The 25943-nt window shown below is 45.3% G+C and overlaps 1 pseudogene; it reads left to right on the top strand.

Annotated features, from left to right (window-relative positions):
* Positions 1-25943, top strand: part of LOC125547065 (putative acetyltransferase At3g50280) — a 61202-nt pseudogene that overhangs the window by 26221 nt on the left and 9038 nt on the right.

Consider the following 25943-nt stretch of genomic DNA (forward strand, 5'->3'; position numbering starts at 1 on the left):
GTTGCTGCTTTTTCTTCAGGCTATTTGCCGTGGCCATAAGCCGGCGCTTGAAGCGCTCTTGCTCGATGGGCTCCTCAGGCACGATAAACTCATCGTCGCCGAGGCTCGCCTCGTCTTCAGAGAGAGGCATGTAATTGTCCTCCTCCGGTTCTCCATCTGTTGCCCGCTCTGGAGGGCTAGCTTGTTCGTCCTCCGGCTCTACATCGTGCTGGAGGGGATTGTTGTTGTCTTCGGCACTTGTGACGCCCCTGATTCAATCGTACACTAATCATACACGCAAACGTGTACGATCAATATCAGGGACCCACGGGAAGATATCACAACACAACTCTACAAATAAAATAAGTCATACAAGCATCATATTACAAGCCATGGGCCTCAAGGGCTCGAATACAAGAGCTCGATCATAGACGAGTCAGCGGAAGCAACAATATCTGAGTACAGACATAAATTAAACAAGTTGCCATAAGATGACTAGCACAAACTGGGATACAGATCGAAAGAGGCGCAAGCCTCCTGCCTGGGATCCTCCTAAACTACTCCTGGTCGTTGTCAACGGGTTGCACGTAGTAGTAGGCACCTCCCTAGTAGTAGTAGTCGTCATCGACAGTGGCGTCTGGCTCCTGGGCTCCATCGTCTGGTCGCAGCAATCGGGTATAGGAAGGGGAAAAGGGGGAACAAAGCAACCGTGAGTACTCATCCAAAGTACTCGCAAACAAGGATCTACACTACATATGCATGGGTATCTGTGTAAAGGGGCAATATCGATGGACTGAACCGCAGAATGCCAGAATAAGAGGGGGATAGCTAGTCCTGTCGAAGACTACGCTTCAGGCCACCTCCATCTTGCAGCATGTAGAAGAGAGAAGATGGTAAGTTCACCAAGTAGCATCGTATAGCATAATCCTACCCAGCGATCCTCTCCTCATCGCCCTGTTAGAGAGCGACCACCGGGTTGCATATGGCACTTGGAAGGGTGTGCTTTATTAAGTATCCAGTTCTAGTTGTCATAAGGTCAAGGTACAACTCCAAGTCGTCCTGTTACCGAAGATCACGTCTATTCGAATAGATAAACTTCCCTGCAGGGGTGCACCACATTTCCCAACACGCTTGATCCCCTTTGTTCGGACACACTTTTCTGGGTCATGCCCGGCCTCGGAAGATCAACACGTCGTAGCCCTACCTAGGCACAATAGAGAGGTCAGCACGCCGGTCTAAATCCTATGGTGCAGGGGTCTGGGCCCGTCGCCCATTGCACACCTGCACGTTGCGAGGGCGGCCGGAAGCAGACCTAGCCTAGCAGGCATTCCAGTCCAATCCGGCGCGCGCTGCTCAGTCGCTGACGTCATGAAGGCTTTGGCTGATACCACGACATCGGGTGCCCATAACTGTCCCCGCGTAGATGGTTAGTGCATATAGGCCAGTGGCCAGACTCAGATCAAATACCAAGATCTCATTAAATGTGTTATCTTGAAAAAAACCGCGAACGCCGACCAGGGCCAGGCCCACCTCTCTCCTAGGTGGTCTCAACCTGCCCTGTCGCTCCGCCACAAAGTATTAGTCTGGGGCCGTCGGGAACCCAGGCCCACCTCTATCGGGATGGAGCCACCTGCCCCTTCAGCCCCCATCTCCGAACATTATCATAAGTAATGTAACAGTATAAAGTATATAGCCTATGCCCGTGATCACCTCCCGAGTGATCACGGTCCAGTAGTATAGCAATGGCAGACGTACTAGAATGTAGGGCCACTGATGAAGTGCTAGCAACCTATACTAAGCATGTAGGATTGCAGGTAAGGTATCAACAGTTGTAGCAACAATGACATGCTATGCATCAGGATAGGATTAATGAAAGCAGTAACATGCTACACTACTCTAATGCAAGCAGTATAGAGAAGAATAGGCGATATCTGGTGATCAAGGGGGGGGCTTGCCTGGTTGCTCTGGTAAGAGAGATGGGTCGTCAACGCCATAGTCGTACTGGGTAGCAGCGGCGTTGGTCTTGGTGTCTAGTGAGAGAAGAGGGGGGAAGAAACAATAAATATAATGCAAACAAATGCATGACGATGCATGACATGAAAAAGCGTGATGCTAGGTGTGCCCTAACGCGGTAAGAGGTGGTACCGGTGAACGGAGGAAACATCCTGGAAAATATCCCGGTGTTTCGCATTTTCGGACAGACGAACCGGAGGGGAAAAGTTGCATGTTCGCTATGCTAGGGATGCGTGGCGGACGAACGGGTTGCGTATCCGGATTCGTCTCATCGTTTTGAGCAACTTTCATGTAGAAAGTATTTTCATCTGAGCTATGGTTTATTTTATATGATTTTCTAAAGCTTTAAATCATTTTAAGAATTTATTTAATTAATTTAATCCAACATTATCCAGAATAGTGCGCGCAGACGTCAGCATGACGTCAGCAGTCAATAGGGGTTGACTTAGTCAAACTAACAGATGGGTCCCGCATGTCATACACTCCTAGTTAATTAACATTAATTAATTAGGTTAATTAGGCTAACCTAATCAGGATTAATTAAGTTAATTAATTCTTTAATTAATTAATTAACATTATAATTACTTTATATTATTTATTTATTTATTTATATATTATTATTATTATTTACATTTTTCTGGGGCTGGGCCCCCATGTCATAGGGCCAGAGGCCTAGCGGGCACAGGTGGGTTACGGGCGCTGGCCCGCCCAGGTCAACAAGGGGCCTGAGATGACAGGGGCGAGACCACGCCGAGGCGGGGTGGGACGTCGGGCCGGCGTGGGCGACGGCAAGCGGCAGCGGTAGGGGGCGGCCCCGGAAGGAGCGGCACCAGCAGGCAACGCAAGCGGGGGTGCCGAGGCTTAGCACGTGCGCGTGGGAGTGGCCAGTCCGAGCGTGGTCGCGGCCAAGCACGGGCGTGGGGGTGAGCGGGGTCGAGCGGGGAGTGGCCGTGGTCGGATCGGCCAGTTCGAGCGCGGGGCGCGGCCAGATGCGGCGCGAGCGCGCGGCCAGATGCGGCGCGAGCGCGCGGCCAGGGCGAGCGGTGGTTCGGCGGTGAGGGGCGGTTCGGCAGGAGGCGCGGCCGAATGGGCGAGCACGCGCGCGCAGCGGGATGCAGGGGAACGGCGTGGCGCGGCAGCAGGAGCCGGGGATGGCCACGACGAGCGCGGCGCTGTGGGTGGAAGGGTGCGGCGATGCGGGGACGTGCGCACGCGGCGGAGCAGCAGCAGTCTGCTGGAGAGGAGCGGGGTAGGGAGGCGGAGGGAGGCCGTGGTCTCACCGAGATTGTAGGGCTCGGGGCAATGGGGCACGGGGAGGAGGTCGACGAAGACGGCAACGGTCAAGAGGAGGCGGTCTGGCGACGGGCGCGACATCGAGGTGGCCGTTGAGGAAGAGGGTGAGGTGGTGGCGCCGGCGGGGGCCCTAGGCGTCGTTGGACAGCGACGGGCGGGCGCAGGGCGTCGGGCTCGTGGGTGATGGGATCGGGGTGGCGTGCGTTGGGGCGCCCCCAATCCAGATCGCGCGCGGGGGGGGGGGGGGGGTTGGGGATCGTGGGGAGTGAGGGGAGAACGAGGGGAACTGGGGATCAGATGAGGATTAGGGTTCGGGGAGGTGGCCTTGTAGGCCAGAGAGGGTGGGTTGGGCCGGCCGATTGGCTAGCTGGGCCGGTTGGCCCAGCGTGGGGGGTGGGGAGTTGTGTCTTTCCCTTTTTTTGTTTTTTTGTCTTTCAAATTGTTTTATTTTTTTTAAATTATATAGTTAGCACCTAAATTAGTAATAGGAGTTATACCACCCCATAATTATTTTTATAGTTATAAAAAGTGGTTTTCAATAATTTAGTCATTAAGAGATGTTTAAATAATTGTTTCAACTATGTTTTACTTATCTTAGAGCATTTAATTATTTTATAAAATGTGGTTTCTTCACCAAATTAATGTATGGATTATTTTTCGCAAAACGAACATTTTAGTTTCAATGTTTGAAAACTTTTAATGTTTGCCATTAACTCAAAATTCGAATTTGAATCGTTTTGAACTAACGCGGGATTAGCAACAGTAATCGGGGTGACGTGGCATCATTAGCAGGGTATTACTGTAGCTTAAATATCCGAGCGTCACTATTCTCCTCCACTACAAGAAATCTCGTCCCGAGATTTAAGAGGGGAAAGGAGGGGAAGGGATTTGGTTACGAAATTCTAACGAGCGTCATCAATCTTGGTTGCTCTTCTTGAAGCGTTCGATCCATTATGATGGTGCCTTCATTTCTCTGCTTCAGGTCATGATGATGTAGTCGTCATCCTTTCTTTGGGAACCCCTTCATACTTACGAAGAATAAATGGTGGGTTTGTTCCGGGAGAACGGAGCTCTGCAAGGTTGACTATCTGGTAGCTAACATCGGGGACGGTGGCAGAAAGTAACTCTCGAACTAAAACTTAAGAAAATATCGAGATTAAAGTAAGGAGGTACCCCGAGAAGTTTCAAGCAGGTAGGCAATCATTCGATGCCTGAAGCAACATGTTAAAGGGGTCCAGAGCAACGAGAATAAGTATTGCGTTTGATATCAGAATAGATTACTGGGAAAGTGACCCCGTGAATTACATACGAAGTCAAGCGCGAGGAATAACTTTGGCAACAGGGGTGTACAAGAGAGCCAGGTTTTGATCCTGTCGAACTTGTGGGTTATGGGCCCACCATGTGGGTTAAAAGTAGAAGGAGTGGTGACATCTTGCATGATCATGTAAGCAAGGCATGTCAGGGGATAGCCTGTTAGTTATGTCGGCAACAACATCGGTACCAAGGGCAAGGGACGAAGAGAACCACTTTCCTGCTCGTTGAACGAGGCGGACCAATAGGCAAAGTTCTCGTCCATTGGTGGCTACCAGAATGTCATCAACAATAGTAACAGGGTCTTACTAACAGGATTGTACACCGAGGTGTTTACATAAGCAGGAGAATATTACTGCTTAGATCATATAGATCACAAGAAAGGTTAAACCAAACAATGGAAAGGAAAAATATGATTATCAGATTAAACAGAACAATAGAAAGGAAAATGTGTTTAAACACATATTTCAAGGGTATATCCTTCCCAAGGACAAGCAGAGCATGATATCCATGACAGGATATAATGTAGAAAACTCTTTAGGTAAGGAGAGAGAAATTTCATGACATTACCCATACAATGGTGTTTGGATAATTGATAAAGAAAAGTTTAGCGTTGTGGTTCACATGTTCTTATTGAAAACCGGAGTACCACAGACATGCTTCGAGATAGCACTGACATGGTCTGCAAGCAAGGATCGAACTCGGATACACAAAGGATTCATTGGAACAACAAATAGAATAAGTCTTACGATCTACTTATGGAAGAATGGTTAACCTTGCTAAATAGGAAACTGATAACAATAGGTCCTCCGGCTAGGTGTGCTAGGCATGACATCACCTTACCGATATATAAGGACCAATGTTATAACTCTTGGAAATATGTCCCAACCATCATATCCGACTGAGATTCATATCTGATTGGTGTCAGGATAACTCAGACTCGGGATGCCTGAGAAGAAAGGTGCAACAAAAATTGTCGAGATGACATTGTAAGATTCTCGGGAATTGAACTATGGAAGCGAGTTCTGAAACAAGAGTTAATCATTAAACCAAGGAGAGGATAAGGAGGTGGCTGATGGACTCAGTGAAAATTCATCGAGATTTCCAGAAGATGGATTTCCTCAATCATGGGAACAAGGAGATAACAGCTGTCAAATCAAATGATATAATGATGTATGCTGGAGGAAAAACATACATAATTAAACATTGGTTGAATGGTGCACCCGAAATATGGGCTGGGTTGCACGATCAATGTTAGAATGGTGACTCGATGACGAAACTATCGGCCATTCACTTTGAAACAACAGGGTTGCTAGAGATATTAAATTCTCATAACAGAGTTCACTCAACACGGGGGAGAGAAAGAATGGTGATGGCGAGAAGCATCACTTCATCAAGAATTTCTTAAGAGGTGGTGAAATTCTCACGACATTCTTAGCATAATAGATGGTAATACTCCAAGGTAAAGAACAAATGCTGGATAGAAGGATCTCAAGGTATAACATGAAACACGAACAAGTTTGTGTTGAACGGAAGGCAATAAAGTGGTCGATGATAACACAAATCATCGAGGGGCAAAGATGGTATTTCCCATCATGAATTTGATTGATATCCTGAAAGAAGTCAAAATGTTGATGATGATCACGACAAATTTTGTCGAGATATTTCATGAAGATGTAATCGATCAGTGATGACATCAAGTCAAAGGAATGATGAATCAAGAGGTTATTGGAACCACAGCTACGACACAAACTCGAAATCAAGCTTGTTGTCTAAGGTGAAAGGGTATGACGAGGAAGATCGACGTAAGCTTAACTATCGTCGCAAATTGGTGCTCTGAGAATAAGGACCAGGTAGCATAGTTAAAATCAGCACAATAATGATATATCCAATCTGACTAGGAATGATGTGATCGAGTTCAAACCCGTAAGCAATGATGGTTAATGAGAGTTGTTGAATCGTAGTGCGGACTCGATTCAGTTATCGGTGTTCTCGAGTGACTAATAACTCATAACCCGAGGAAAAATTGGAATTGGTGAGAAATAATTGTAGATGAAGAACTTATAAGGAGTTATGTAGTTCCATGATATTCTCGAGATACCAGAAGGTAAAATTCAAAGGTAGAGCAGAGTAGAGGGTGGACATGTTAACTGATCTGCAGAGGACAAGTACTTCATCCTATTTGAGAAATGGACTCAATGGAGAACAATCATGGTCGGAACTACGATTGCAAAGGATCAACTCACATATACCAGATGGTATTATATCAAGGAAATAGTTATTATTACAAGAAGCTTCCATGATAGGATCTGCATCATTTCCATGGGCATGAACACAAAGTTCAAGGTCGACTCCCACTTCTCCAATGCATAACCTTTCACTCACTTCTCATTTTCGAAGAAGTTGTAATATTGAAATTTTATCTGACATAACACTAGTAGAGTATGACCCGTAGTAGTTTCCGGGTCACATAGATTCGAAAAGGCATAGGTTCAACCCATCTGGGCCTCTTAGGAACATATACCACAAACTTCAGAGTAAATAATACAAGCTCAAAAGTAGAGCATTGATAACAAAGCAGATGATACAATTTACCAAAGGCATTATATACCCATGGAAAGGTTCTCAAGGTTAAAGAATATGAAGGACATCGCCAGATAATAATCCAACAAGGGGTCTTATGGTCTACAACGGAGCTGATGCGAGTATCGATACTCTATCAGAGGAACAAAGAATGCATGGAGATCAGATTATAGAAACAACTGACTAACTCAAAACTCAAGTGCAAAGGAATTATGAATTCCAAGACAAGGGATCAGAAGCAATGCTCTGATTAGGGATGGATAAGTTGAATAGCCTTAGAGGTACAATCGATGGCAATTTGATTGGTCGAGATCCAGCTCATGTCCAGAATGATGTCTGAATCGGAAGGATAACTTCCAGGGAACAACTGATGATTGTGTGCATTCACACACATGTTGAATCAAAAGGATCAGAATGACAATCACAAAGGTTTTTAAAATAAATTGCTAGACCAATGGAATTATCCGGAATGCAAGTATGCAAGAATTTCAAGAACAATAGGATGTCGAGGATTTTCAGAAGAACGAATGGTATTCTGAAGACTTTTGTGAAATACATGAATCAATTGAGGATGAGCAGATACTCGATAGGTGCACAAAGTTATCCGTAGGGGTATTCAGGTGACAAGGAACTGCAAGGCAGTAAGCACAAAGTTTTCTCGGAGCAATAGAGAGAAGTACGGGGTATATTGTAATAACAAGATCAACTGGGAATAGAAGTAAGAACGATGGGTGTATGTATTTATCCATAGGGATATTTTGGTGGTACGGAATTGTAAATGCAATGGGCACAAAGTCTTGTGAGAACATCTAAGAGTATCTTCGGAATCTTCTGATGCAACACACAATCATCTGTAATAATGGGCTCTCCGGCTGGATGTGATCACGAGATCCTAATGTTAGAGTTAGCAAAATCTTTAACCCGAAGAGAAGAGAGATCAGAATCCCAGAGAATAGGTCGAGGAATAAAAGATCCTAATACCACCCAATGGCGACGTGGGCCCGTAAGGCACACAACCATGTTAGTAAAAAGTTTTGTAATGTCTAGACTCGACTTCGGCCAAGGAGTGTGGAAGGGGGATTCCTACAGGCAGTCGACTCTGATACCAACTTGTGACGCCCCCAATTCAATCATACACTAATCATACACGCAAACGTGTATGATCAATATCAGGGACTCACGGGAAGATATCACAACACAACTCTACAAATAAATAAGTCATACAAGCATCATATTACAAGCCATGGGCCTCGAGGGCTCGAATACAAGAGCTCGATCATAGATGAGTCAGTGGAAGCAACAATATCTGAGTACAGACATAAATTAAACAAGTTGCCATAAGATGGCTAGCACAAACTTGGATACAGATCGAAAGAGGCGCAGGCCTCCTTCCTGGGATCCTCCTAAACTACTCCTGGTCGTCGTCAGCGGGTTGCACGTAGTAGTAGGCACCTCCCGAGTAGTAGTAGTCATCATCGACAGTGGCGTATGGCTCCTGGGCTCCATCGTCTGGTCGTAGCAATCGGGTATAGGAAGGGGAAAAGGGGGAACAAAGCAACCGTGAGTACTCATCCAAAGTACTCGCAAGCAAGGATCTACACTACATATGCATGGGTATCTGTAAAGGGGCAATATCAATGGACTGAACTGCAGAATGCCGGAATAAGAGGGGGATAGCTAGTCCTATCGAAGACTACGCTTCAGGCCACCTCCATCTTGCAGCATGTAGAAGAGAGAAGATGGTAAGTTCACCAAGTAACATCGTATAGCATAATCCTACCCGGCGATCCTCTCCTCGTCGCCCTGTTAGAGAGCGACCACCGGGTTGTATCTGGCAATTGGAAGGGTGTGTTTTATTAAGTATCCAGTTCTAGTTGTCATAAGGTCAAGGTACAACTCCAAGTCGTCCTGTTACTGAAGATCATGGCTATTCGTATAGATAAACTTCCCTGCAGGGGTGCACCACATTTCCCAACACGCTCGATCCCCTTTGTCCGGACACACTTTTCTGGGTCATTCCTGGCCTCGGAAGATCAACACGTCGCAGCCCTACCTAGGCACAATAGAGAGGTCAACACGCCGGTCTAAATCCTATGGCGCAGGGGTCTGGGCCCATCGCCCATTGCACACCTGCACGTTGCGAGGGCGGCCGGAAGCAGACCTAGCCTAGCAGGCGTTCCAGTCCAATCCGGCGCGCGCCACTCAGTCGCTGACGTCACGAAGGCTTTGGCTGATACCACGACGTCGAGTGCCCATAACTGTCCCCACGTAGATGATTAGTGTGTATAGGCTAGTGGCCAGACTCAGATCAAATACCAAGATCTCGTTAAACGTGTTATCTTGAAAAAACCACGAACGCCGACCAGGGCCAGGCCCACCTCTCCCCTAGGTGCTCTCAGCCTGCCCTGTCGCTCCGCCACAAAGTATCAGTCGGGGGCCGTCGGGAACCCAGGCCCACCTCTACCGGGATGGAACCACCTGCCCCTTCAGCCCCCATCTCCGAACATTATCATAAGTAATGTAATAGTATAAAGTATATAGCATATGCCCGTGATCACCTCCCGAGTGATCACTGCCCAGTAGTATAGCAATGGCAGACGTACTAGAATGTAGGGCCACTGATGAAGTGCTAGCAACCTATACTAAGCATGTAGGATTGCAGGTAAGGTATCAACAGTTGTAGCAACAATGACAGGCTATGCATCAGGATAGGATTAACGAAAGCAGTAACATGCTACACTACTCTAATGCAAGCAGTATAGAGAAGAATAGGCGATATCGGGTGATCAAGGGGGGGCTTGCCTGGTTGCTCTGGCAAGAGAGAGGGGTCGTCAACGCCGTAGTCATACTGGGTAGCAGCGGCGTCGGTCTCGGTGTCTAGCGAGAGAAGAGGGGGGAAGAAACAATAAATATAATGCAAACAAATGCATGACGATGCATGACATGAAAAAGCATGATGCTAGGTGTGCCCTAACGCGGTAAGAGGTGGTACCGGTGAAGGGGGGAAACATCCGGGAAAATATCCCCGGTGTTTCACGTTTTCGGACAGACGAACCGGAGGGGAAAAGTTGCGTGTTTGCTATGCTAGGGACGCGTGGCGGACGAACGGGTTGCGTATCCGGATTTGTCTCGTCGTTCTGAGCAACTTTCATGTAGAAAGTATTTTCATCTGAGCTACGGTTTATTTTATATGATTTTCTAAAGTTTTAAATCATTTTTAGAATTTATTTAATTAATTTAATCCAACATTATCCAGAATAGTGCATGCTAACGTCAGCATGACGTCAGCACGTCAGTAGTCAATAGGGGTTGACTTAGTCAAACTGACAGATGGGTCCCACATGTCATACACTCCTAGTTAATTAACATTAATTAATTAGGTTAATTAGTTAATTAGGCTAACCTAATCAGGATTAATTAAGTTAATTAATTCTTTAATAAATTAATTAATTAACATTATATTTACTTTATATTATTTATTATTATTATTGTTTACATTTTTTGGGGGTTGGGCCCCACATGTCATAGGGCCAGAGGCCTAGCGGGCATAGGCGGGTTACGGGCGCTGGCCCGCCCAGGTCAACAGGGGGCTGGGCGCCAGCCACGGGCACGGCGACGCCGGTCACCTGAGGCGACAGGGGCGAGTCCACGGCGGGGCGGGGTGGGACGTCGGGCCGGCGTGGGCGACAGCAAGCGGCGGCGGCAGGGGGCGGCCCCGGGAGAAGCAGCACCAGCAGGCAACGCAAGCGGGGGGGCGAGGCTTAGCGCGTGCGCGGGGGGTGGCCAGTCCGAGCGTGGTCACGGCCAAGCGCGGGCGTGGGGGTGAGCGGGGTCGAGCGGGGAGTGGCCATGGTCGGATCGGCCAGTTCGAGCGCGTGGCGCGGCCAGATGCGGCGCGGGCGCGCGGCCAGGGCGAGCGGTGGTTCGGCGGTGAGGGGCGGTTCGGCGGGAGGCCCGGCCGGATGGGCGAGCACGCGCGCGCAGCGGGATGTAGGGGAACGGCGTGGCGCGGCAGCAGGAGTCGGGGATGGCGACGGCGAGCGCGGCGCTGCGGGTGGAAGGGTGCGGCGATGCGGGGACGTGCGCACACGGCGGAGCAGCAGCAGTCTGCTGGAGAGGAGCGGGGTTGGGAGGCGGAGGGAGGCCGTGGTCTCACCGGGATTGTAGGGCTCGGGGCAATGGGGAACAGGGAGGAGGTCGAGGAAGATGGCGACGGTCAGGGGAGGCGGTCCGGCGACGGGCGCGGCGTCGAGGTGGCCGTTGAGGAAAAGGGTGAGGTGGTGGCGCCGACGGGGGCCCTAGGCGTCGTTGGACGGCGACGGGCGGGCGCAGGGCATCGGGCTCGTGGGCTACGGGATCGGGGTGGCGTGCGTTGGGGCGCCCCCAATCCAGATCACGCGGGGGGGGGGGGGTTGGGGATCGTGGGGAGTGAGGGGAGAACGAGGGGAAGTGGGGATCGGATGAGGATTAGGGTTCGGGGAGGTGGCCTTGTAGATCAGAGAGGGTGGGTTGGGCCGGCCGATTGGCTAGCTGGGCCGGTTGGCCCAGCGTGGTGGGGGGGAGTTGTGTCTTTCCCTTTTTTTTGTTTTTTGTCTTTCAAATTGTTTTATTTTTTTAAAATCATATAGTTAGCACCTAAATTAGTAATAGGAGTTATACCACTCCCATAATTATTGTTGTAGTTTTAAAAAGTGGTTTTCAATAATTTAGTCATTAAGAGATGTTTAAATAATTGTTTCAACTATGTTTTACTTATCTTAGAGCATTTAATTATTTTATAAAATGTGGTTTCTTCACCAAATTAATGTATGGATTATTTGCCGCAAACCGAACATTTTAGTTTCAATGTTTGAAAACTTTTAATGTTTGCCATTAACTCAAATTTCGAATTTGAATCGTTTTGAACTAAAGCAGGATTAGCAACAGTAATCGGGGTGACGTGGCATCATTAGCAGGGTATTACTGTAGCTTAAATATCCGGGCGTCACAACACTATCCGGAGTGTTATTATCTCTTGTGTCGGTATCACTGCTCCTGCTGTGGCGGGACTTAGAGCGGCGCCGCTGACGTCAGTGCTTGGGTTGCTTCTTGGAGGGGTCATCCTCCGCTTTCTCGTCGCCATTGGCTTCTTTGGGGGTGTCCACCGTGTATATATCATATGAGGAGGTGGCGGTCTAGTGCCGTGAGGGCGTTGGACCCTGTTCGTCTCCGGCTTCATCGTCCATACCGTCGAAGTCTTCGGAGTCGAAGTCGAGCATGTCGGTTAAGTCATCGATAGTGGCTACTAAGCGGGTGGTGGGTGGGTAGCGAATTTCTTCGTCGTCCGTATCCCATTCTAGCCGGACATAGTTCGGCCAAGGTTCTCCTGACAGGGAGAGAGACCTTAATGAGTTTAGCACATCTCTGAAGGGCGAGTGCTGGAAGATATCCGTGGAGGTGAACTCCATGATCGGCGCCCAGTCGGATTCGACGGGCACGGATGTGAGCGGCTCGGAGTCCGTGGCCGGAGATGAATCCAGTGGTTCGGCGACGCGGCTCTCGTAAGGGGTGAAGTCAGTATCCGGCTCTATCGCCACTGAGAGTGCGGCCTCCATGGCGGAGTCCATCCTTCCACTCTCGGATGGCGCGACTTGCTCCGGATTAAAGGCCGGAGTAGTTGCGGATGTGATTTCCCGAACACTGTCCGACTGCAGAGTTACATCATGCTCGTCGCGACTGCGCGACACGTCCAGCATGGGCTTGAATCCGTCGAAGATCAAGTCTCCGCGGATATCGGTTGTGTAGTTCAAGTTTCCAAATCTTACCTGATGGCCAGGGGCGCAGCTCTCAATCTGCTCCAGATGGCCAAGTGAATTGGCCCGCAGTGCAAAGCCGCCGAATATGAAGATCTGTCAGGGGAGGAAAGCCTCACCCCGGACCGCATCGCTAGCGATGATCGAAGGAGCCATCAAGCCTTATGATGACGACACAGAGGAACTCTCAATGAACGCACCAATGTCAGTGTCAAAACCGGCGGATCTCGGGTAGGGGGTCCCGAACTGTGCGTCTGATACGTCTCCAACGTATCTATAATTTTTGATTGCTCCATGCTATATTATCTACTGTTTTGGACCATACTGGGCTTTATTTTCCACTTATATATTATTTTTGGGACTAACCTATTAACCGGAGGCCCAGCCCAGAATTGCTGTTTTTTGCCTATTTCAGTGTTTTGGATAAACGGAATGTCAAACGGAGTCCAAACGGAATATAATCTTCGGGAACGTGATTTTCTCACCGAACGTGATCCAGGAGACTTGGACCCTACTGCAAGGGATCAAAGAGGAGATTACGAGGGTGGGGGCCGCCCCCCCTAGGGCACGCCCCCCTGCCTCGTGGGCCCCTCGGTGCTCCACCGACGTACTCCTTCCTCCTATATATACACACGTACCCCCAAACGATCAGAACGGGAGCCAAAAACCTAATTCCACCGCCGCAACTTTCTGTATCCACGAGATCCCATCTTGGGGCCTGTTTCAGAGCTCCGCCGGAAGAGGGCCGTCATCACGGAGGGCTTCTACATCATCATAGCCTCTCCGATGAAGTGTGAGTAGTTTACCTCAGACCTTCGGGTCCATAGTTAGTAGCTAGATGGCTTCTTCTCTCTCTTTGAATCTCAATACAAAGTTCTCCCCCTCTCTTGTGGAGATCTATTCGATGTAATCTTCTTTTTGCGGTGTGTTTGTTGAGACCGATGAATTGTGGGTTTATGATCAAGTCTATCTATGAATAATATTTGTATCTTCTCTGAATTCTTTTACGTATGATTGGTTATCTTTGCAAGTCTCTTCAAATTATCCGTTTGGTTTGGCCAACTAGATTGGTATTTCTTGCCATGGGAGAAGTGCTTAGCTTTGGGTTCGATCTTGCGGTGTCCTTACCCAGTGACAGAAGGGGCAGCAAGGCACATATTGCATCGTTGCCATCGAGGATAACAAGATGGGGTTTATTTCATATTGCATGAATTTATCTCTCTACATCATGTCATCTTGCTTAAGGCATTACTCTGTTTTAACTTAATACTCTAGATGCATGCTGGATAGCGGTCGATGAGTGGAGTAATAGTAGTAGATGCAGAATCATTTCGATCTACTTGTCACGGACATGATGCCTATATACATGATCATGCCTAGATATTCTCATAACTATGCTCAATTCTATCAATTGCTCAACAGTAATTTGTTCACCCACCGTAGAATACTTATGCTCTTGAGAGAAGCCACTAGTGAAACCTATGGCCCCCGGGTCTATTCTCATCATATCAATCTCTCCATCACCTTAATATTATTTTGCTTTTTACTTTGCCTTTACTTTTTTACTTTGAATCTTTATATCAAAAATCAAAAATACCAAAAATGTTATATATATATATATCAAATCTCACTCTCGTAAGTGACCGTGAAGGGCTTGACAACCCCTAATCGCGTTGGTTGCGAGTAGCTATCGCTTTGTGCAGGTATGAGGGACTTGAGCGTGGGCTCCTACTGGATTGATACCTTGGTTCTCAAAAACTAAGGGAAATACTTACGCTACTCTGCTGCATCATCCCTTCCTCTTCGGGAAAACCAACGCAAGCTCAAGATGTAGCAAGAAGGATTTCTGGCGCTGTTGCCGGGGAGTCTACGCAAAAAGTCAATATACCAAGTACCCATCACAATCCCTATCTCTCGCATTACATTATTTGCCATTTGCCTCTCGTTTTCCTCTCTCCCCAATTCACCCTTGCCGTTTTATTCGCCCTCCCTCCCTATTTGCCTCTTTTTGCCCGTTTGCTTTTGTTTGCTTGTGTGTTAGATTGCTTGTTTGTCGCGATGGCTCAAGATACTACCAAATTGTGTGACTTCACCAATACCAATAATAATGATTTCCTTAGCACTCCGATTGCTCCTCTTACCGATGCTGAATCTTGTGAAATTAATACTGCTTTGTCGAATCTTGTTATGAAAGATCAATTCGCTGGCATTCCTAGTGAAGATGCCGCTACTCATCTGAATAGCTTCGTTCATTTATGTGATATGCAAAAGAAAAAAGATGTCAATAATGATGTCATTAAATTGAAGCTATTTCCTTTTTCGCTTAGAGATCGTGCTAAAGCTTGGATTTCGTCTTTGCCTAAGAATAGTATTGATTCATGGAACAAGTGCAAAGATGCTTTTATCTCTAAGTATTTTCCTCCCGCTAAGATCATCTCTCTTAGAAACGATATAATGAACTTTAAACAACTTGATCATGAACATGTTGCACAAGCTTGGGAGAGAATGAAATTAATGATACGTAATTGCCCTACTCATGGTTTGAATTTGTGGATGATTATACAAAAATTTTATGCCGGATAGAATTTTGCTTCTAGAAATCTTTTAGATTCGGCCGCGGGAGGCACTTTTATGGAAATCACTTTAGGAGATGCAACTAAACTCCTAGATAATATTATGATTAATTATTCTCAATGGCATACTGAAAGAACTTCTAATAAAAAAGTGCATGCGATAGAAGAAATTAATGTGTTGAGTGGAAAGATGGATGAACTTATGAAATTATTTGCTACTAAGAGTGTTTCTTCTGATCCTAATGATATGCCTTTGTCTACTTTGATTGAGAATAACAATGAATCTATGGATGTGAATTTTGTTGGTAGGAATATTTTTGGTAACAACGCTTATAGAGGGAATTTTAATCCTAGGACATATCCTAGTAATCCTTCTAGTAATTATGGGAATTCTTACAACAACTCTTATGGAAATTATAATAAGATTCCCTCTGATTTTGAATCTAATATTAAAGAATTTATTTCTTCACAAAAGAATTGTAATGCTATGATTGAATAAAAATTGCTTAAGATTGATGATTTGGCTAGGAACGTTGATAGAATTGCTCTTGATGTTGATGCTTTGAAACTTAGATCTATTCCACCTAAGCATGATATCAATGAGTCTCTAAAAGCCATGATAATTTCAATTGACGAGTGTAAGGAAAGAACCTCTAGGATGCGTGCTTCCAAAGATGCCTTTATTAAAGCATGTTCTTCCAATACCTATGAAAATCAAGATGAAGATCTAAAAGTTATTGATGTGCCTCCTATTAAATCTTTATTTTACAATATGAATCTTTATGAAACTGAATATGATCTTCCTTTACCTAGAAGGCGTTCTAAAAATTCGGAGTGTTTAGATCTTAATGATGAAATTGATGAAAGTGGGATTGAAAGAAATAAAAATCCAGATGTTGCTAAACCCACTATATTGGATTTCAAGGAATTTAATTATGAAAGTTACTCTTTAATTGATTGTATTTCCTTGTTGCAATCCGTGCTAGATTCTCCACATGCTTATAGTCGAAATAAAGCCTTCACCGAACATATTGTTGATGCCTTGATGCAATCTTATGAAGAAAAACTTGAGTTGAAAGTTTCTATCCCTAGAAAACTCTATGATGAGTGGGAACCAACTATTAAAATTAAAATTAAAGATCATGAGTTTTATGCTTTGTGTGATTTGGGTGCTAGTGTCTCTACTATTCCCAAGACTTTGTGTGATTTACTAGATTTCCGTAATTTTGATGATTGCCCTCTAAACTTGCATCTTGGGGATTCCACTATTAAGAAACCTATGGGAAGAATTAATGATGTTCTTATTGTTGCAAATAGGAATTATGTGCCCGTAGATTTCATTGTTCTTGATATAGATTGCAATCCTTCTTGCCCTATTATTCTTGGTAGACCTTTCCTTAGAACGGTTGGTGCGATTATTGATATGAAGGAAGGGAATATTAGATTTCAATTTCCATTAAAAAAGGGCATGGAACACTTTCCAAGAAAGAAAATAAAATTACCATATGAAACCATCATGATAGCCACTTACGGATTGCCTACCAAAGATGGCAATACCTAGATCTATCCTTGCTTGTTATGCCTAGCTAGGGGCGTTAAACGATAGCGCTTGTTGGGAGGCAACCCAATTTTATTTTTATTCCTTGCTTTTTGCTCCTGTTAGTAATAAATAAATTATTTATCCTCTGTTTTGTTTGTGTTTTTTGTGTTTAATTAGTGTTTGTGCCAAGTAGAATCGTTGGGAAGACTTGGGGAAAGTCTTGTTGAACTTGCTGTAAAAAACAGAAACTTTAGCGCTCACGAGAACTACTGTAATTTTTATTTTAAGAGTGATATTTAGTTAATTATTTTTGCAGATGATTAATAGATAAATTCCTCACGTCCAGAAATTTATTTTAGGATTTTTGGGGTTCCAGATCTTGCGCTAGATACAGATTACTACAGACTGTTCTGTTTTTGACAGATTCTGTTTTTCGTGTGTTGTTTGCTTATTTTGATGAATCTATGGTTAGTGAAATAGTTTATAATGCATAGAGAAGTTGGAATACAGTAGGTTTAACACCAATGTAAATAAAGAATGAGTTCATTACAGTACCTTGAAGTGGTCTTTTGTTTTCTTTCGCTAACGGAGCTCACGAGTTTTCTATCTTGAGTTTTGTGTTGTGAAGTTTTCAAGTTTTGAGTGAATTCTTTTGATGGATCATGGAACAAGGAGTGGCAAGAGCCTAAGCTTGGGGATGCCCATGGCACCCCCAAGATAATTCAAGGACACCAAAAAATCAAAGCTTGGGGATGCCCCGGAAGGCATCCCCTCTTTCGTCCACTTCCATCGGTAATTTACTTGGAGCTATATTTTTATTCACCAACATGATATGTGTTTTGCTTGGAGCGTCTTGTATTATTTGTGTCTTTGTGTTCTAGTATGCCACAAACATCCTTGCTGTACACACCTTTTGAGAGAGCCATACATGAATTAAAATTTGATAGAATACTCTATGTGCTTCACTTATATCTTTTGAGCTAAGTAGTTTTGCTCTATGTGCTTCACTTATATCTTTTGAGCTAGATAATTTTGCTCTATGTGCTTCACTTAGATCTTTTAGAGCACGGTGGTGGATTCGTTTTAAAGAAACTATTGATCTCTCATGCTTCACTTAAATTAATTTGAGAATCTCTTAATAGCATGGTAATTTGCCTAATAATAATATGCTTGGTATTCAAGATTTGTGAAACTTTCTTTTGAGTGTGTTGAATACTAAGAAAATATTGAAGCATGATAATTGTTTTGAGATATGGAGGTGATAATATTAAAGTCATGCTAGTTGAGTAGTTGTGAATTTAAAGAATACTTGTTTTGAATTTTGTGATTCCCGTAGCATGCACGTATGGTCAACCGTTATGTGATGAAGTCGGAGCATGATTTATTTAGTGATTGTCTTCCTTATGAGTGGCGGTCGGGGACGAGCGATGGTCTTTTCCTACCAATATATTGTTGGGGATCGTAGTAGAAATTTAAAAAAGTCTACGCATCACCAAGATCAATTTATGGAGTCATCTAGCAACGAGGGAGAGAGGAGTGCATCTACATACCCTTGTAGATCGCTAAGCGGAAGCGTTCAAGTGAACGGGGTTGATGGAGTCGTACTCGTTGTGATCCAAATCACCGATGATCCTAGCGCCAAACGGACGGCACCTCCGCGTTCAACACACGTACGGAACGGAGACGTCTCCCGCGCCTTGATCCAGCAAGGAGGAAGGAGAGGTTGAGGAAGAGGGCTCCAACAGCAGCACGACGACGTGGTGGTGGTGGAGCTGCAGTACTCCGGTAGGGCTTCGCCAAGCTCTTGCAGAGGAGGAGAAGTGTTGGGGAGGGGAGGGGCTGCGCCAGGGAATTTTTTGTGCAGCCCTCCCCCTGCCCCTCTATTTATAGGGGAAGGAGGAAGGGGGCCGGCCCCCTCTAGACGAGATCTAGAGGGGGGGCGGCGGCCAAGGGGAGGGGGCTTGCCCCCCAAGCAAGGGGGCGCCCCCTTTAGGGTTTCCCCCCCAACCCTAGGCGCATGGGCCCAAGGGGGGGATGCGGCCAGCCCATGTAGGGCTGGTTCCCTTTCCTCTACAGCCCATTAGGCCCTCCGAGAGAGGTGGCCCCTCCCGGTGGACCCCCGGAACCTCTCCGGTGGCCCCGGTACAATACCGATATGCCCCCGAACCTTTCCGGTGACCGTATGACAACTTCCTACATATAAATATTCACCTCTGGACCATTCCGGAACTCCTCGTGATGTCCGGGATCTCATCCGGGACTCCGAACAACATTCGGTAATCACATACAAGTCTTCCTAACAACCCTAGCGTCACCGAACCTTAAGTGTGTAGACCCTACGGGTTCGGGAGACATGCATACATGACCGAGACGACTCTCCGGTCAATAACCAACAGCGGGATCTGGATACCCATGTTGGCTCCCACATGCTCCATGATGATCTCATCGGATGAACCACGATGTCAAGGATTTAATCAATCCCGTATACAATTCCCTTTGTCTAGCGGTACGATACTTGCCCGAGATTAGATCGTCGGTATCCCGATACCTTGTTCAATCTCGTTACCGGAAAGTCTCTTTACTCGTTCCGTAACACATCATCCCGTGATCAACTGCTTGGTCACATTGTGCACATTATGATGATGTCCTACCGAGTGGGCCCAGAGATACCTCTGCGTTTACATGGAGTGACAAATCCCAGTCTCGATTCTTGCCAACCGAACAGACACTTTCGGAGATACCTGTAGTGTACCTTTATAGCCACTCAGTTACGTTGTGACGTTAGGCACACCCAAAGTACTCCTACGGTATCCGGGAGTTGCACAATCTCATGGTCTAAGGAAATGATACTTGACATTAGAAAAGCTTTAGCAAACGAACTACACGGTCTTGTGCTACGCTTAGGATTGGGTCTTGTCCATCACATCATTCTCCTAATGATGTGATCCCATTATCAACGACATCCAATGTCCATGGTCAGGAAACCGTAACCATCTATTGATCAACGAGCTAGTCAACTAGAGGCTTACTAGGGACATGGTGTTGTCTATGTATCCACACATGTATCTGAGTTTCCTATCAATACAATTCCAGCATGGATAATAAATGATTATCATGAACAATGAAATATGATATAATAATAACTAATTTATTATTGCCTCTAGGGCATATTTCCAACATCTATCCCCCTAGGAGCATGCGCATAATACTTTGCTTTGATAACTTCTAGATTTTTGCAATAAGTATATGAGTTCTTTATGACTAATGTTGAGTCCATGGATTATACGCACTCCCACCCTTCCACCCTTGATAGCCTCTCTAATACCGCGCACTTTTCGCCGGTATCATACACCTACCATATACCTTCCTCAAAACAGCCACCATACCTACCTATTATGGCATTTCCATAGCCATTCCGAGATATATTGCCATGCAACTTTCCACCATCTAGCTCATCATGACACATCCATCATTGTCATATTGCTTAGCATGATCATGTAGTTGACATAGTATTTGTGGCAAAGCCACCGTTTATAATTCTTTCATACTTGTCACTCTTGATTCATTGCATATCCCGGTACACCGCCAGAGGCATTCATATAGAGTCATACTTTGTTTTAGTATCGAGTTGTAATCATTGAGTTGTAAATAAATAGAAGTGTGATGATCATCATTCAATAGAGCATTGTCCCAAATAAAAAAAGAGAAGGCTAAAGAAAAAAAGAAAGGCCCAAAAAAGGACAATGCTACTATCCTTTTTTCCACACTTGTGCTTCAAAGTAGCACCATGATATAGCGAGTCTCATATATTGTGCTTCAAAGTAGCACCATGTTCTTCATATAGAGAGTCTCATATGTTGTCACTTTCATATACTAGTGGGAATTTTACGTTATAGAACTTGGCTTGTATATTCCAATGATGGGCTTCCTCAAATTGCCCTAGGTCTTCGTGAGCAAGCAAGTTGGATGCACACCCACTAGTTTCTTTTGTTGAGCTTTCATACATTTATAGCTCTAGTGCATCCGTTGCATGGCAATCCCTACTCACTCACAATGATATCTATTGATGGGCGTCTCCATAGCCCGTTGATACGCCTAGTTGATGTGAGATTATCTTCTCCTTTTTGTCTTCTCCACAACCACCATTCTATTCCACCTATAGTGCTATATCCATGGCTCACGCTCATGTATTGCGTGAAAATTGAAAAAGTTTTGAAAAAGTTAGAGTATGAAACAATTGCTTGGCTTGTCATCGGGGTTGTGCATAATTTAAATACTTTGTGTGGGGAAGATGGAGCATAGCCAGACTATATGATTTTGTAGGGATAACTTTCTTTGGCCATGTTATTTTGAGAAGACATAATTGCTTTGTTAGTATGCTTGAAGTATTATTATTTTCTATGTCAATATAAAAATTTTGTCTTGAATCTTTCTAATCTGAATATTCATACCACAATTAAGAAGATTTGCATTGAAATTATGCCAAGTAGCACTCCGCATAAAAAATTCTCTTTTTTATCATTTACCTATTCGAGGACGAGCAGGAATTAAGCTTGGGGATGCCTGATACGTCTCCAACGTATCTATAATTTTTGATTGCTCCATGCTATATTATCTACTGTTTTGGACTATATTGGGCTTTATTTTCCACTTTTATATTATTTTTGGGACTAACCTATTAACCGGAGGCCCAGCCCAGAATTATTGTTTTTTGCCTATTTCAGTGTTTTGGATAAATGGAATATCAAACGGAGTCCAAACGGAATAAAATCTTCGGGAACGTGATTTTCTCACCGAACGTGATCCAGGAGACTTGGACCCTACTGCAAGGGATCAAAGAGGAGATCACGAGGGTGGGGGCGCCCCCCTGCCTCGTGGGCCCCTCGGTGCTCCACCGACGTACTCCTTCCTCCTATATATACACACACGTACCCCCAAATGATCAGAACGGGAGCCAAAAACCTAATTCCATCGCCGCAACTTTCTGTATCCACGAGATCCCATCTTGGGGCCTGTTCCGGAGCTCCACCGGAAGATGACCGTCATCACAGAGGGCTTCTACATCATCATAGCCTCTCCGATGAAGTGTAAGTAGTTTACCTCAGACCTTCGGGTCCATAGTTAGTAGCCAGATGGCTTATTCTCTCTCTTTGAATCTCAATACAAAGTTCTCCCCCTCTCTTGTGGAGATCTATTCGATGTAATCTTCTTTTTGTGATGTGTTTGTTGAGACCGATGAATTGTGGGTTTATGATCAAGTCTATCTATGAATAATATTTGAATCTTCTCTGAATTCTTTTACGTATGATTGGTTATCTTTGCAAGTCTCTTCGAATTATCCGTTTGGTTTGGCCAACTAGATTGGTAGTTCTTGCCATGGGAGAAGTGCTTAGCTTTGGGTTCGATCTTGCGGTGTCCTTACCCAGTGACAGAAGGGGCAGCAAGGCACGTATTGTATCGTTGCCATCGAGGATAACAAGATGGGGTTTATTTCATATTGCATGAATTTATCTCTCTACATCATGTCATCTTGCTTAAGGCATTACTCTGTTTTTAACTTAATACTCTAGATGCATGCTGGATAGCGGTCAATGAGTGGAATAATAGTAGTAGATGCAGAATCGTTTCGATTTACTTGTCACGGACGTGATGCCTATATACATGATCATGCCTGCATATTCTCATAACTATGCTCAATTCTGTCAATTGCTCAACAGTAATTTGTTCACCCACCGTAGAATACTTATGCTCTTGAGAGAAGCCACTAGTGAAACCTATGGCCCCTGGGTCTATTCTCATCATATCAATCTCCATCACTTTAATATTATTTTGCTTTTTACTTTGCCTTTACTTTTTTACTTTGCATCTTTATATCAAAAATACCAAAAATATTATATCTATCAGATCTCACTCTCGTAAGTGACCTGAAGGGCTTGACAACCCCTAATCGCGTTGGTTGCGAGTAGCTATCGCTTTGTGCAGGTACGAGGGACTTGAGCGTGGGCTCCTACTGGATTGATACCTTGGTTCTCAAAAACCGAGGGAAATACTTACGCTACTCTACTGCATCATCCCTTCCACTTCGGGGAAAACCAACGCAAGCTCAAGACGTAGCAGCGTCTAAGGCGTATGGTAACAGGAGGCAGGGGACACGATGTTTACCCAGGTTCGGACCCTCTTGATAGAGGTAATACCCTACGTCCTGCTTGATTGTTCTTGATGATATGAGTATTACAAGAGTTGATCTACCACGAGATCAGAGAGGCTAAACCCTAGAAGCTAGCCTATGGTATGATTTTATGTTGTCCTACGGACTAAAACCCTCTGGTTTATATAGACACCGGAGGGGGCTAGGGTTACACAAGGTCGGTTACAAAGGAGGAGATATCCATATCCGTATTGCCTAGCTTGCCTTCCACGCCAAGTAGAGTCCCATCCGGACACGGGACGAAGTCTTCAATCTCGTATCTTCATAGTCCAACAGTCTGGCCAAAGGATATAGTTCGGCTGTCCGGAGAGCCCCTAATCCAGGACTCCCTCAGGGCCAATTAAGCCTTCAAGATGGCCTCATATGAAAAAAAAACGTTCTACACGAGTTGTATTTGTCTCGTCGAAACGGTCGATTTTGGTATAAAAATCGTTCCAATCTGAATTCGTATGAAAAAGTTAGAGCCATCGAAATGCAGCCCAGTCACGAGCCAGAAGTGGCGCGTCCCATCAGCCACGTATCTGGTGGATAGCGCGAATAATAGCCTGTTTTGCGCGAGCGATTTGACCCTCAAGATGACCTCTGATCACAAAACGTTCAACATGAAAGTTGTTCGTCTCGTCGAAGCGGTCAAGACTGCTTTTGGGCTCGTTTCCATCCGAGGTCGTTTACCACCTCAAAAAAGACCCGGAAGGTGCAGCTAGTTTTAAACCGAACAATTTTGGAAAGTTCTGACAAAACCAATGCGGATTTGACTAGGGTTTTGGACATGAATCCAAGCCTTTTTCCTTGCACGGGAAGTCCAGCCGCCTCATATATACCTAAGGGGTGACGGTTGATTGAACAACACAGAATCACAAAACCCATCTACAAACTTTCATCTCCTACCCTAGTTTAATGCTTCTCATTCATCAGTGTTCTTCGCTTTGGAGAGCTTCGATCTACGAAGTCCTAGGTGCGGGTGAACCGACCTAGGGCAGCCCATCACCGCCGTGCGTCCAGACGAGGTCTCTCCTGGCCGCATGGGGTTTCGGGTCTTCAAAAGAGTTCGTTGTATTGTCATGTGTATCGCGCTTCCGGTGAGCCTCCTTCGGCTACGTGTCTTGCGTATTGCGCTCGATGTCGAGGGTACACGTTGACGTGTTCGTGTGTGAACAGAATGTAGTTAACTGATCTAGCTTATCGGATCGCAGAAACGGCTAGTAAATCGTTCCATAAGTTGGTTATGCTGAATGTTAAAATAATTATTCTAGAAGAGTTGAAATACACATTACAACCAAAACACCCTGATGACCCACAAGTATAGGGGATCTATCGTAGTCCTTTCGATAAGTAAGAGTGTCGAACCCAACGAGGAGCAGAAGGAAATGATAAGCGGTTTCCAGCAAGGTATTCTCTACAAGTACTGAAATAAGTGGTAACAGATAGTTTTGTGATAGGATAATTTGTAACGAGCAACAAGTAACAAAAGTAAATAAGGTGCAGCAAGGTGGCCCAATCCTTTTTGTAGTAAAGGACAAGCCTGGACAAACTCTTATATGATGTAAAGCGCTCCCGAGGACACATGGGAATATCGTCAAGCTAGTTTTCATCACGCTCATATGATTCGCGTACGGTACTTTGATAATTTGGTACGTGGGTGGACCGGTGCTTGGGTGCATCCCTTACTTGGACAAACATCCCACTTATTATTAACCTCTATTGCAAGCATCCGCAAATACAACAAAAGTATTAAGGTAAACCTAACCATAGCATGAAACATATGGATCCAAATCAGCCCTTACGAAGCAACGCATAAACTAGGGTTTAAACTTCTGTCACTCTAGCAACCCATCATCTACTTATTACTTCCCAATGCCTTCCTCTAGGCCCAAACAATGGTGAAGTGTCATGTAGTCGACGTTCACATAACACCACTAGAGAAGAGACAACATACATCTCATCAAAATATCGAACGAATACCAAATTCACATGACTAATAATAGCAAGACTTCTCCCATATCCTCGGGAACAAAAGTAACTACTCACAAAGCATAAACATGTTCATAATCAGGGGGGTATTAATATGCATATAGGATCTGAACATATGATCTTCCACCAATTAAACCAACTAGCATCAACTACAAGGAGTAATTAACACTACTAGCAACCTACTAGGACCAATCCCGGACTTGGAGACAAGAATTGGATACAAGAGATGAACTAGGGTTTTGAGATGAGATGGTGCTGATGAAAATGTTGATGGAGATTGCCCTCTCCCGATGAGAGGAGCGTTGGTGATGACGATGGCGATGATTTTCCCCTCCGGGAGAGAAGTTTCCCCGGCAGAACAGCCCCGCCAGAACCCTAGATTGGTTCCGCCAAGGTTCCGCCTCGTGCGGCGGTTTTTCGTCCGAGAAGATGGCTTATGATTTTTTTCCCATCGAAAGAGTCCATATAGTAGAAGATGGTCACCGAAGGGCCACCAGGGGGCCCACGAGGTAGGGGGTGCGCCCAGGGGGTAGGGCGCGCCCCCACCCTCGTGGGCAGGGTGTGGCCCCCCTGGTGAAGTTCTTGAGCTCAATGTTTTTTATATATTCGGAAAACATCATCCGTGAAGTTTCAAGACTTTTGGAGCTGTGCAGAATAGGTCTCTAATATTTGCTCCTTTT

Source organism: Triticum urartu, chromosome 3A (assembly GCF_056163025.1).
Source record: "Triticum urartu cultivar PI428250 chromosome 3A, HENAU_Tu73, whole genome shotgun sequence".
NCBI lineage: Eukaryota > Viridiplantae > Streptophyta > Magnoliopsida > Poales > Poaceae > Triticum > Triticum urartu.